Genomic DNA, 15,188 nt, shown 5'->3' with positions numbered 1-15,188 from the left:
GTAGAATAAATAAATAAATGAAAGATATGAAAAATAAATATATAAAATATATTATATATGAATAATAATATTTATGAAAAAACATGAAAAGTACCATCTGGTATTGTCAAATACCTAACATTTATTATGAAAGACAGATAAAAACCTGAAGATATTGTTTTTGTTTTTGTCAGTCTGATTTCACTCTTAAAACAATTTAAGTAACCATGAGTATATATGTAAATAATTAACATATGCAACAAAATATGAATTTAAATATTATTGTCTTTTTTGATTAATTAGCCATAATAGGACTTGTGATAGAGTAGAGAGATAATGAAAGAGCTCCTTCAGTGGGACAACCAGGTCACACATGGAAATGATATTCTATTTAATAGAAAAACCAGGTATCTAGTTTAATTCTCTCTGCTTACATTTTAGGAATGTTCTTTGGAGAACTATTATTCAATAAATAAGGCCACTCAGGCATTTGTAATGTAACTTTTTTATTACATCAATTTTATAACATTAAAAAAATCTAGGTGGAAAAATTCCCATATGGAAAATATGTCTTAGTCATTCCTAGCATCATTCAGTCTTTGAGTGTTCCATAGCTGCTTCATCCTAAATGGATTTGTCCCCTGGGGATCTCTAAGTTCTCAGCATCTAGTCCAGTTGTCATAGCAACTACAAAATGTCTGGCATAAATGACAGATCATTTCTTCCTTGAGAAGAAATAGAACACACAGTTTTATTCTTGAAACACATAGAAGCTTTATTAAACATGTTCTAAGCATAAAGTGTCCTATAGATATTTCCCATTTTTAAATCACACCATTTTTGTTTTAGAAACTTGATTTAAACTTTATTTCTCAAAATATACTTGCATAGATCTGCAGGTTTCTACAGCCTAGCACCTGTTCCTGGAAGCAAGGCTTCCAGCTTGCATTGACTTTCAGGATCTTCTTTCATCAAACACCTGGAGGCAATCGTCTGCAGATGCCAGTCTGTAAGCAGATGCATATGAGCAGGACAGCAGCACTTTATGCCATTAGAACAGCTGGGAGGAAAGGAAAATGAATGTGTTTTGCCTTCTTTTGTGTCATATAAAACTCCCTGAGAGAATTCTCACCTGGAACCTATTTTTCTATCTCTTCTGGTCCTGGCTTGTTTTGATGGAGAAGAAATTCACCTTACTCATCCTTCTAGCTGAGAAGGAAGTTTGTTTTTCCTTGCCATCAGTACAGTGGTGTTTGCCATCAGTACAGTGGTTTGGATGTTGCTCCACAAACATTCTTGCATTTGCCTACAATATTTTCTTCAGAAAATGTGCTTCTTGAAGTGGTTACCAGCGTGATCCCTCCACAGTAAGGTCTCTTGCCCAGGAACACACAGAGACATACATTGGTAATAAAGATACCAGTTTGCATTACAAATGCAGCTATATTTGTTGGGAATTGGTGGGAATTTTTACTTATCATTTTCAAAATATACCTGGAAATAGTTTTAGTGATTAATATTTAATTTAGAATAAAACATTCTCTTTACTATAACATCTGAGAAACACCAAGGATTTTATCACTTTTAATTAATGTATTAGCAAGGTAACAGTTATCAAATAGTGAAACAGCACACATGCATGCAATCCTCTTCCCTAATTCAGTCTCCTCCCTGAGAGATTTCTTTTAAGTGTATTTAAATTGTTTTCCAGTTTAACTCAATGACAGGTAAATATTATGAAGTACCTAAATTTTCTGATTTACCAACCAGGGACAATGTTAAATGTCTTTCATTATAAGAGAGGTGAGTTGGCTGTCAATAGTCCTACATTCCATTTCTCTCTGTGCCAATCTTGTTAGTTATCTTATTTTTTTTAATGCTTTTATTGGATTTAAGATTTCAAACAATACACTAGTAACTCTTCTTGATCTGTTGTGATGTTTAAAAGATATCATTTGAGAATTTTATACATTGTATATTGGTCATATTCACGTCTCCTCCAACTCCTCCCACAGTCACTCACTACCATTCAATATCCATCCAACTTTGTGTTCTCATCCCTCTGCCACACACCCAAACTCAACAAGTTCAGTTAGGGCTGCTTATGTAACGTACTCTTTGGTGTGCGGCCATCCACTGGAACATGGTTGACCCATCAGGGGTCCCACCCTTAAAGAACACTCACTCTGCCTCTGTGGAAGGTATTCCCAACAGTTCCTCAATTATGGGTGGAGCCTCATGCTTGTCTCTTACCTGCATGCTGGAATTTTGTCCCACACAGGTCTGGTGCATGCTTCATAACCCCTATGAGTTTTTGCAACTGCTCTGTAGTGTCCAGAAAGCACTGTTTCATTTAGCCATCCCATCTCCTCTGGCTCTTACAATCTCTCTCTCTCTCTCTCTCTCTCTCTCTCTCTCTCTCTCTCTCTGTCTCTGTCTCTCTCTCTCTCTCTGTCTGTCTGTCTTTATTCTTCTTTCATACAAAACATCCCAACCACAGCCCCCTTCTATCCCCTCCTTCCAGTCCTACTCCCCCCCACTCTCCACTGCTCCTCCATTTCCCTTCAGAAAGGATCAGGCATCCCGGTGATATAAACTGAACAGGGTATAACAAGATGCAATGAGACTAGGCATAAACCCACATATCAAAGCTGAACGTAGCAAACTAGTAGGAGGAAAAGGTTCCCACGAGCAGAAAAAGAGTCAGAGATACCCCCATTCCCACTGTTAGGAGTCCCAGAAAAAACCCAAGCTAAGCAACTGTAGCGTGTATGCAGAGGGCCTAGCACAGACCCATGCTGGCTCATGATTGTCACTTCAGTCTCTGTGAGCACCTATGAGCTCTGCTTAGTTGATTCTGTAGGCAGTGTTCTCCTGGTGTCTTCAACCCCTCTGGCTCCTAAAATCCTTCCTTCCACTCTTCTCCAGGGTTCCATAATGTTTGTGTTTGGCTGAAGGTCTCTGTATCTGTCCCATCAACTGCCGGAGGAAGCCTCTCTGAAGACGATTGGGCTAGGTAGCTATCTAAGAGCACGAAGAATACAGTTAGGAATCATTTCATTAGTTTTTCTTCGGGTGGGGGGGCAGTCATGTTTGGTTCTATCCTAGATCTCTGAGCCTTATAGCTTCCAGATCCTGGCTATTCAGGTAGTGTCAGGCATGGGCTCCTTCTTGTGACTTGGGCCTCAATTTAGATCAGTTCTTGGTTAACCACATGCACAAGCTCTGAGCCACTATTGCCTCAGCCCATCTTGCAGGCCTGACAGGTTATGTGGGTTGAAGGGAAGGTTTTTTTTTTAAGATTTATTTATATATTATGTATACAGTGTTCTGACTGCATGTCTGCCTGCACGGCAGAAAAGGGCACAAGATCTCATTACAGATGGTTGTGAGCCACCATGTGGTTGCTGGGAATTGAACTCAGGACCCCTGGAAGAGCAACCAGTGCTCTTCACTTATGAGTCATCTCTCCAGCCCTGAAGTGAAGGTTTTGTGTTGGGGTTGCATGATCCTAATAGGATATAGAACAACTTAGGTAGTGCAGAAATTTCCCTCTTAAAACTGCCGTAAACCACTTGAGGCAAGTGCTTTTCAGATGGTCCCCACAGTGGCTTAGTTTCTTTGTGTTTTCTAGAACTTCACATAAATGTACCAGAGTACCATTGTTTTGTATCCTGGTTCCTCATAATCTCATGATGTATGTGAAACTCAGCCTTATTAATCCATATATAAATAGTTCACAGTTTTCAGTTTATATTTTTGTGATTGTATGAATGTATATTTTTAATAGCCTTCTTTTATTGAGCACATGGACTTTTAGCTTTTGCTATTTTGTATAAAACTACTATGAATAACTTTTTTTGAGACATTGTTTTACAATATAGTCTAGGTGAACTTAAGTGCAAATCTTCCTGTCTCAGCAACCCAAGGGCTAGGATTATATGTATGTGTCACCATGTTTGAGTTGGATTTTTCGTTTTAATATTTAAAAAGAGATGCAACTGCTCTTCAGATAATAACATACATTTAACTTTTTATAAGTAAAATACCCTTGAAAATCAACAGTAAGGGAAAGAGAAGAATGCTTACCACACAGCAGGAAATTATTTGAAGAATTAATGTGTTATATATTATGCTGGTTTCTTCTTAATCACTTAAATAACTCATATGTAAGTAACTTTTCCACTAAAAAAATCAGAAAGTAAAGCATAGTGATAACTACCAAGTAGTATTTAAATGACTGTGCATTCATAGATGGTTAATGATATTACAGCTTTATGGTAAGGTTAATATTTCTTTCTAGGAAGAGATTTCTATGTGTGAAGATGCATTTCCTATGTATATGCTGGGCATTTCAGTTTTAAGATGGTTCTACAATGGTGTCAGTTTGCTCCTTAGAAGTAATTGGGGTGAGAGTCTGTGAATGCTCTATCTCTTAAATTCAGTTGAGCTGCATACCTACACACTTTTCATAAGATAATTTTACATGAGCTCAACCTATCTTCATTGCCCTATTGATGAAAGGGCTCTACTGACCTTTGCCCAGCACAGTTTTTATGCTGACTCACTGAAGTTCAGGGTTTAGTATTGAGGAGCATGAAATGAAAGCCTCTCAGTTTTGGAACCCCTTTTCTGCTCTGTCTGCTACCTCAGTAAAATCAGTATTCAGTCCCCATATTCTATGTTCCTCAAAAACCCACTTCAGAATCAGCGAAATAATGTTTCAAAAGCTATTTTCTTCCATGTTCCAATATCTTGCATTATTTCTTCAGGCAAAGTTCTTGGACAGGAACACCAAAAACTATAGGGAAAAACATCCTTGTTTTAGTATTTTCATTTCTTGTGTCAAAACCTTGCCCATCAAGGTAATGATAAAGTTAAGCTTATGTTTTTCCTTTTCATTTTATTATAGGACACTGAATAGACTTGTGACAAAAGCTCTTTTTGTCTTTTAAATATGGGCATCTGGTATTTCTTACCTATCACAATTGTTATGAAATTCTTACATACCCCTGTACCTCATTTTTCTTTTGATTTAAACATATAAAAGTACTTTAGAAATGATTTCTTAGGTACAATACCAAATGCACAGGGAACAAAAGATAAAATAGATAAATTGGATTACAGGAGCAGCTTCTGTGCTTCAAAGGACAAACATGAGTAAGAGGTCACTGCACAGCAAGACAAAGTATTTGGAAACCATCTGTACGATAAAGGTTTAATATCCAGAATATAAGGAATTATAACTCCAAGTACTTAGTAAACACATTGTCTAAAATGTGGACAAGAAACTTGACTAGACATTTCACTAGAGTGACCTAAATGGGTACAAATTTCAGATTTTCGAAACGAAGACATTCTAGATGTTTTTTTACACAACAGTGTAAGGTTAATACTTCTGAACCTCAAAATATTTTGGTGATCTTTTTGTTATGTACACTTGCAAGTTTGTGTTGAATAGTTAAAAAACCATACACTAATATTTTACAAAGAGTGGTCATAAATCATGGAAAAATGAAGTTAATTTCTTTCCTGCTTCTTCTCCTGAAAGATAGAAATAAAAAATACAGTCCAAAGAGTTTCTTTTATGTGAATGAATCATGAAAGATTACCTATGTTATTTGCAGGAGGCAAATCTCATCAAGAATGAAAAGCTGGTTGTCATTTCTACAAAATCTTCTGTACACTGACATAACTATCATATACAATGTCATTTTTTTCTAGGCATCATTATTATTTTTATTAAATGTTTTAATTTATTTTACATACCAACTACAGTTGTCCCACACAATCCAATCCTCAGAAAAGGGCAGGCTTCTCATAAGAGTCAACAAAACATGGCATATCAAGTTGAGGCAGAACCAAACTCCTCCCCTGCATCAAAGTTGGGCAAGGTATACCAGAATGAGGAATAAGTTCTAAAAAGCCAGCTCATGCACCAGCGTCAGGTTCTGAGCCCACGGCTAGGAGTCCTTCAACCAGACCAAGCTACACAACTGTCATCCATATGCAGAGGGCCTACATCAGTCCCATGTAGGCTCACTAGCTGTTGGTCAAGACTCTGTGAACTCCTATGAACTCAGGTCAGCTGTTTCTGTGGGTTTCCCCATCATGATCTTGTCCCATCTTGCTTGTACAATTCCTCCTCCTCTCTTCAAATGGACTCCCAGAGCTCAGCCCAGTGCTTGGCTGTGGATCTCTGTGTCTGCTTCTATCAGTTACTGGATGAAGGCTCTCTGATGACAATTAGCCTCGAACACACTGGCACAAGAGACAACTTTCTGAATATAACACCATTAGCATAGACACTGAAATCAACAATTAATAAAAGGGAACTTCTGAAATGGAAGAGCTCTGTAAGGCAAAGGTCACTGTCAATAAGACAAAATGGCAGCCTACAGAATGGGAAAAGATATTCACCAACCCCACATCTGACAGAGGGCTCATATCCAAAATATATAAAGAACTTAAGAAAATAGATATCAAAATACCAAAGAATCCAATTAAAATATGGGGTTCAGATCTAAACAAAGAATTCTCAACAGAAGAAAATCAAATGCTGAAAAACATTCAAGGAATTGCTGAACATCCTTAGCCATCAGAGAAATGCAAATCAAAGTGACTCTGAGATGCCATCTTACACCTGTCAGAAAGACTAAGATCAGAAACACTGGTGGCAGCTTATACTGGAGAGGATGTGGAGTAAGGGGAACACTCCTTCATTGCTGGTGGGAGTGCAAACTTGTAAGGCCATGTGTAAATCAGTATGGTGGTTTCTCAGGAATTTGAACCAATGTATCTCAAGACCCAGCAATACCACTCGTAGGCATATATCCAAATGATGCACATTCATACCACAAGCACATCTGCTCAACTATGTTCCTAGCAGCATGTTTTGTAATAGCCAGAACCTGGAAAAAACCTAGATGCCAAATGATAAAGAAAGAGTGGTACATTTACACAATGGGGTATTATTCAGTGGTAAAAAAAAAATAATGACATCATGAAATTTGCAGGCAAATGAATGGATCTAGGAAAAGTCATCCTGAATGAGATAACCCAGACCCAGAGAGACAATATTATTATTATTATTTAGAATGTCAAGTTAGTATTTTTCAGTCTGTTCTGAGATAGTCATTTGGTCTATAATGAGTATTTGATTTGATACCTTTCCAAATTCCAGAAGTTAACCCTTGGCTAAGCTTCCATGGTCACTACTATGTATCTTCATCATGGCACTGTGTGCTGTCCCTCCTACCAGAGTCCTCCAGGCAGGGACAATGTTGGCTTCACCACACCTCTTTCCTCTTAGAGTAGAGAGTGGAGCACAGCAGATACTTGGGAAGTGAGGGACAGTCAATTTGAATTTTTATTTTAAAATTTATAGTATTGAGTTTTAAGTGTATGAGGCAGAATCACAGGGCTTGAAAAATGACAGAACTATCATTTAAATTATGTATTTGTTTTTTTTTCTTGTTAAAGACAAAGTTACCAAGGAGCTGGAAAAAATGACTCCCATTCCCATAAGCCAAATGAAGTAGTGAATGTAGAATGAGGTTCACTGGATTCAGAAACAAAAACAATCAGACAAATAACAACATTTGTAATAACTTTATGTGTATTAGATATTCCTTAATTAACCTATATAATACTTCATTACATAAATCATTAGTGTGTTTTAAGGACCCCCCAAAACAACACAGAATTAGCAATTAAACCAAGCCCCATCAATAAACATGCACTTTAAAGGAACCTTCATGTTTGTTGAAGGCAGAACTCACAAACTAGGCTTCTTTTTCAAATGAAAGAAGCCTCACCCATCTCCCTTCTCAAGAGTGTCAGTTCTTAGGAAACAGTCATTGATACAAACAAGTTAGTGAGTTCTTTATATTTAAGATAGTTTTAGTTAAGTAAATCATTTTGTAATTTTATTAATGATTGGAGAGGTCATAGTTACTCAGAATTTTATTACCCAATGTATTTTTCAATATAAAACTTCTGTCCTGATCTCTGTGAGTACATGGCCACCCAGATCTACCCAAGATTGATCCAGTCCTAAAGAGAAATAGCTCACACAAAGAGGATCTCAGCACCTGGGATCACACCATCTTTCATCCCAGCACTAGAGGGGTATAAAAGATAGGAGCAGGGTCTTCAGTAGTCAATATCAGGCATTCATTCTCCAGCCACATTGAGGACATGAAGACATTGAAGATTCAGGATGCTCCAGCCATGATGAGGAGAGGTTACAGTATGAGGTTTGGTGGAACCAGGATCACCTTCCAGTCTGAGGTAGAGTAAGAGCTAGTGACCAAGCTGTTTTGCTTTTCTGATCTTCAGCTGGAAGCTTGAACCTCAATATCAGTCTCTGGGTCTTTGATTTATTATGTTACACCAAGTCCTATTGAGTTCCTGTGCCCTGACTTCCCTGCATAATGGAGTATTAGCTATAAGATGAAATAAACCCTTTCCTCCCCAAGGTTTTAGTCACAGTGTTTTATCACAGCAATAGAAACTCCACCTAAGGCAATGCCCATGTTTTAGTTCTGGCCCTGTCTTCAGCTACAGAAGAAAAATGGGTCATCATTTGCCCATCTGTTATTATCTGGAGAGTCTATAAAGTACTCACAAAACCTCAAATAAAACTAAGAAATTTGGAAGATAAAATGAAAAAAAAGTCTGTCCCTTGACAATGAAACAAAGCATAATTCCTTAACCATTCTGCAATTTTTCAGTTTGAGAATAAAGCAAATTCCACAAGGACTGACAATTAGTTTAACATAAAGATGTAAGAGAAAGACAAAAAAATGAGGGGGAGTAAAAAATGTGTTTTACCTGCCAAAGTAATGAGAGGTGTAACATTTACCAAACTAATCAGAGGTATACTTCATGGTGAGTATTTGCATCTCCTTTTCCTAGCCAAGGTGAATGATGTGTCTAGTTAAAGAAGCTGAGAAAGAGAAGGAGGAATCATTCAAGGTGGTTGTTCTCATCACAGCACAGCTCCAGGACATGATGATGAAGCCACTTTAGAGTCTGAAGGTAACCATCAACAATGGCAGACACACGGGGGTTTCCTCTGTGAATTCTGATTTTTCTCAGAGCTTTCCAGAAAGAGTATTTCTGGAAACTAGGAAGAGAAGCTTGCAGTTTCGTTGCTGCTGTGTGGTGTAGGAAGAGGAACACAGACCACAACCCGTGCAGAGCTCTTGCCAGGATCCATGCTGGTTCCCATTCTCAGATGTAGGATCAGATAAAAGTCAAGGGCAGAGTAAGCACAGGTCCTAGTACAAAACTGAATTCTACACTGTTGCTGACCTTTAAAGTATTTTAAAATCCTGGGTATTGTATAAAGAAAAAAATCCCAGGAGTGTTAGATCCCAGTGTTTACTTCTGGTGAGTTCAGCCTGTAGGAGAGAATACAAAGGAAGAAGGAAGGTAAGAAGTATCTGTAGGTGCCTACCCAGAGGTCAGGGAAGCCAGAGCTAGGGGGTTCACCCAGGTTGAAGGGGCATCTGCTTCTTCTTGCTGTCTCCTGACTTGCCTGTAAGATGGATCAAAGATGTCACTCTGTTCTCAGGGACACTACAAGGGCCAATTTGGCCATCAGTGTTATTCATGAAAGTCATAGGCAAGAGACAAGTACATGGGACTGTGAAGAAAAATTTAGTCAAAACAGCTGCCGAGACACAAAGGATGAATGCTTTCAATTGTGAAATACTTTAAAAAGTTGAAAATAGAGTCACACATTTCCTGTCTTTAAAAATTGCCTGTCACCTTAGTGGTGAAGAAGTGTGAATAAAATAAGCTAATTTGTAAGTAACTCATTCAAAACAGCATACAGGGCAGCCCGATGCAACTAAGGTCTTGTCATGTTTCACATGTGAGCGCTACTGGTAAGTGTATTTGTACATCATGTGGGTAGACTTCAAAAAATTAGATTTCATAATTGCTCAGGAAAAATATTAACCAGAATACTTATTTTAAACTTCATCAGAGGAGCCACTAGCAATGATAGGTCACGGGGGCACAAGCCTCTGGGTTTAATCAAACAAAAGAAGCCAGACAGTCTGTCCCCTAAACAGGAAAAAAATCTCTTAGGAAATTTCAAGAAAAGTGCACATGCGCAAACAGAAGATTTGGTGGGTTTCCCTGTATTTGAACTCAGGAGCCAAGAGCTGGTGTGTTCTGGGCTTCAAAATTAAGCAATCCTTATAGGAAACATGGAACTCCTAAAACCAATAGAGTAGGGTAATTTAGCCTTAGTGATTTACACTATCAACACAGGAAATATAGCATTCAGCCAGCAGTACATACTACTTACTATGAATGAAAGTCAAATGATGAAAACATCATGAACACACATAGCATTTCACTACCTTTCCTAGACAGTTCAATTTTAAAGAAAGAAAATAAAAGCAAACCCTTAGTATCCTTCCAATTATATTTCATCTCTTTTATAGCAACTCTTTAAAGAGAAATGGACTCCCAAATGAAAAAGAAGCAATTTGAGTTCAACAAAACAAAACAAACAAACAAACAAAAACTATTCATGAGGTAATGAATATTAATGAGGTAATTTATATTTTAATGTTTCTTGGAAATTTCTTATATTTTTGTGGATGACTCTTTTCCTCCAAATTCTTTATATGTAAAGGTTCTTATTAATAATATCTGGATTGATATTATTCCTTATTCCATTTACACTATAGTCACTTCTTTCTAAATATTATTAATAGTGTTTTAGTTGAAAAGAAATTGCCAGGTGGTTGGAATGCTATAAAAATAGTTAAGGTCTCTGTTTCTGTGTGTCAGTAATCCTCCTGCCTCTTCCTGTCACTTGCTGCAATAATAAGAATTGAATTTAGGGCTCAGTTTTGCAGAGTGGGTGTTCTACCCTGAGTTATATCACTGACAAGAGCAATTGATTGACAGTGGTTAGCTAACTAGTAAGAAAGCATCAAATATTTGTAAAATATCAGTATATTAATTGATATATAATTTGAATGAGCTGAATTAGCAGAAGGTTAATTTAATAGCAGCAATAGAATATGAATAGCTTTCTTGTCTTATGAAGGGGATTCTTATCTTATCCAGTCACTTTCCATGAACACTTGGGGCTCTTTGTCAATTTCTCAGGACAAAAGTGTTTTCTAGGTTTCAGTTTCTGAGTAGTCACCAGAATAGGTGGATCTTACTCAGAGAACTGTCTTCATTAGCTTTGTGTCTATTAAATAGCTTCTATAAACCACACAAAATCCTCACACAACAAAACAATTTACCTTAATATTATGTTGTACAGTGTTCATGTTTCTTGTCTAGTGAAAGCTACAAAGCAATGGCCAAGCTCCAGAGCAATCTTCTGCTTTTTTTTCTGTTTCTTATGTGATTCCAATCTTTGAGGGTTGTTGACAAATACTTTTCAGTAATGTATATTAATTTTCTAAATGTCCTAACTATGCTTGAAAACAGTCTTCTACAACTGTACACTTTTAATTTCTTTTAACAGTATTTTTGAAAACCAGTGTCACTTTATCCAGCATCCCACATCCTACAGGCAGCATTTGAGATTGTTGTATATTTCTTCATGCCTTGTAAACACAGCATTTGTAGTCTTTTCATTACAATGCCAATGTTTTCTTTTCTGCAGGTTGTTACTAATGTTTTTCTCTCTCTGATTTCATATCTTGTGGTTTTATGTTCTTATGAACCTTAAAAAATCATGTAACCTAGGATACCTTTTCTTGTGAAATAATTTGTTTATACCTCATTATGCTATAAATAAGATAATTTTGGGCTGTAACTAGGAGAATTTTAAGCAAGTTTTGAAGTTTAAAGTTACAAATCTGCACAAAATTCAAGGCAGAGGTTTGGGAATAGCAGATTTCTTAGTGCATACGACATATTACTTCTCCAAAAATTAACTTATAAAACTAAAACTGACAAGAGCTTTGTGGAAATATATATCTCTTTGCAACAGAGAGATCACATTTGAAAAAGATTTTTCTAATAACATCCACATTTATAAAAGGAGTCATTGTGTGTAGTGTGCACTTAGTTTGTGCCAAGTACTGTTATGTACTCAATGAATAATATATCATTTAATGAAATTAATACAGGCGTTTACTAGCCCATACATTTTGCTATTAAAGAAACAGGCTATAAGGTTAAGCAACCTGTCATCGTAGTCTCCTAAAAGAAGAGCTGAAGTGTTTACTTAGATTTCACAAAGACTTCATTATTTCACTCTAAGACTGATATATACCTACTTTTATAAAGGGAAAAGATATATTCCTAGTATATTTTTAAGAAACGTGGAGAAAACATCATAGTATCCTCACTGGCATTTTCCCAAAAAGTACATTAGCACTACACTATAGAGACTGTTGTTGGAAAGGAAACAGCAAAGCTCAAGCTTGCCAGGATGTCTTAATCATATCCCTTAGTTATGAATATACTATTATGGTGGAGTAAATTTTTATAGGGAAAAGGTCATAATATATGCTCAAATGTTACTGTATTTAAAAAAAAAAAACACAAGAGGCCTTCTTTATGTGATTATTATTCAGGTTTTGTATGGCCTTTGGAATGGGTCTAAATACTACTTTTTTTCAAAGAAGAAGAGAACAGTCAAAACTTGTATTTAAAAATTTTATAGTTAATTCTCTGTTTTACTGTAAGAGGATGAGAATAATTAAGCCAATGAGAAGATTAAACCTACTTTTTCTTAACAGGTACTGGTAATTTGTGAACTTTGTTTTTCCCTTCTTTTTTCACTATGTGGTAGAGATACATTGTTTTAAAATAATAAAAATGTTTATATCATTGCTATTGTACTTAGTTGTATTCCTAACACAACAGGAAAAATTTCATAATAGAGGTTTAAATTGGGAGTTTTGTATTTGTTATTTTTAAAAACTAATATAAATTTTCATTATATATATTCAGACATGTCTACCCCAATATACATCAGATATAATACACATACAGATAACACACACACACACACACACACACACACACTCACACACACACACACCATTGATCATATTCTCTCTATGTATTTTATACCCTCTTTTTCCTTTCTGTCTTGTTGCTCCTCTAGACAGTTTGCTTTTACTTTCATGTCATACATGTGTGATATCTTGCTTGTACAAATAAAGCCTTTCTGAAGGCAATGACGAGATTGATTGTTTATTAATTGCAAGTGTGCTAGAAGCCTCAGAATTTCATAAGAAGCATCATGTAAATAGCAAAGGTTTGAAAAAGGACTTCTCCATCACTTGGTAACAAGCCAAGGAGATAGTGAGAAACTGTCCTACTTGTTCCTTTTATAGTCAAACTCCATTGCCAGCAAGATGTAATCCTAAGGGCATTCGGAGAAATGAGGTTTGACAGATGGATGTCTTTCACTTTGAAGAATTTGGAAATTTGAAATATGTGCATTATACTATAGACTCATTCTCAGGGTTCCAATGGTCTACTGCTCTTAACTCTGAAAAGGCTGATTCTGTTATTACTCACCTGCTAGAGGTGATGGTAGTTATGGGTATACCTGCACAAATACAAACTGACAATGCTCCAAAATATGTCTCCACTAAATTGTAACAGTTTTTCAAATATTATAACATAAAGCATGTCACCAGCATACCACACAATCCTACAGGACAAGCAGTGGTTGAGAGATCTAATAGAACACTTAAGGAGATGATCCATAAACAGGCTTGGAAGACTAACCCCCCAAACACAGGTTGCATAATGCTTTATTAACACTAAACTTTCTTAATGCCAATGAGAAAGGACAAACAGCCCCAAAAAGTCACTGGACTACGGAAAAAACTGCTGAACTGAATCAGCCATATACTTCAAAGATGTACTCTGTATGGAAACCAGGGCATGTGTTTTGATTGGGTAGGGGTTTTGCATTGGTTTCCACAGAAGAAGAAAAACTTTTTTTTCCAGAGAAGAAAAACTTTGGATACCATCTAAGTTGATGAAGATTAGAGCTGAAAAGGAAAAACTTCTTGATGAGGAGAAATGACAGGTATTCTACTAAGGTATATCTCATAAACTAAATAGATACCTCCCAAAGGAAAGGGAAGTGTTTTGCTTTTATCTTCACAGGAAAACTCATCTCCAGAAGTCAAAGGACACTTCATGGGTAGATACTTAAGAATATAAGGTAGCTATAACCATAAAACAAAAGGAATGTGCCATATGGTAAACTTTACAGCTGTCTCTCAGAGAACTCTATTTCTCTTTATTTCCTAGCCCCTATTCAATTAAACCAATGCTGGCTTTTGATTTGGCTTTCCTCCTCTAAAATGCAAGCACATTGTTTAACTAAACTTTGGACTTTAGTTAATTCTGTATTGTATCAAGAAGCCAATTGATGTAATACAGAATGAGAGAAGAATTTGGGGACTGTCTTTGTCTTCCTTGGCTCTTTCTTTCAAGGTATACACCCTGTCATAATTGTTATTCTCCCGTGGTTGCCTTTCCAATCATGCTTACATACACAAGCAAACATTTCTCTGCTAACATTTATGTTTGAGTCCCACACAGCCAGTGAAGACCTGCCTGACAGCAATCCCTGGATGCCCCGGAAAGAAAATGGGCCACACCTCTTCTGCACTGTATCCAACCTGCTCCATTTCAAATGACACTCCAGTCAGAGCTTTGGGTCCTGACTTCAATTAAGGATTTCAAGCGAGCTCTTCAATCAAGAAAATCCCAACTACACTCCACTCGAGACTTTCCCTATACTAACATTTTCTTTCTACAGGATCCTACGAGGCTATCGCTGTCCCATTTCAACAGGAAGTAACTTGGAGGATTTCCCCCATTGTTATCACTTAGGTTAGTGTATATACCTAGTTAGGGATAGCTTCCTATTGTTTATGGTTGGGATTGGAAGGAGGTGTTCAGGCTTGGACACCTCTTTCAGATGACTTTAGGGTTTAGTTAAAATAGACAAGGTTAGGATGTGACATAAACAGATTGTTGTTATCTTCTTATATTTTACCTTTATGATTGTTAATTTTGGATACTTTACACTGTTAAGTTTTAATCCTCTTTTAGACTAAAAGGGGAATTGTAAGGGAAGCTGTAGCCACGCCTACTTAGGGGCTGGCTACAGGTGTGCCTTACCACGCTTGTGAGGGCATGGTCAGAGTGACGTAGTGTGACTGCCTTTGCGCTTTCAGTTT

At 36.8% G+C, this 15,188-nt stretch overlaps 1 long non-coding RNA gene across 1 annotated transcript; it reads right to left on the bottom strand.

Moving 5' to 3' along the window:
• Positions 1 to 1,547: 1,547 nt before the first annotated feature.
• On the bottom strand, positions 1,548 to 6,372 carry LOC107980130. The gene is made up of 2 exons (XR_003484494.2): positions 4,069 to 6,372; positions 1,548 to 3,003 (listed from the first exon to the last, which is right to left on the bottom strand). It is a non-coding gene; the product is annotated as an uncharacterized LOC107980130 (long non-coding RNA).
• Between the last annotated feature and the right edge of the window lie 8,816 nt (positions 6,373 to 15,188).

Source organism: Cricetulus griseus, chromosome 4, assembly GCF_003668045.3.
Source record: "Cricetulus griseus strain 17A/GY chromosome 4, alternate assembly CriGri-PICRH-1.0, whole genome shotgun sequence".
Taxonomy (NCBI): domain Eukaryota; kingdom Metazoa; phylum Chordata; class Mammalia; order Rodentia; family Cricetidae; genus Cricetulus; species Cricetulus griseus.
This window is presented reverse-complemented; position numbering and strand designations above follow the sequence as displayed.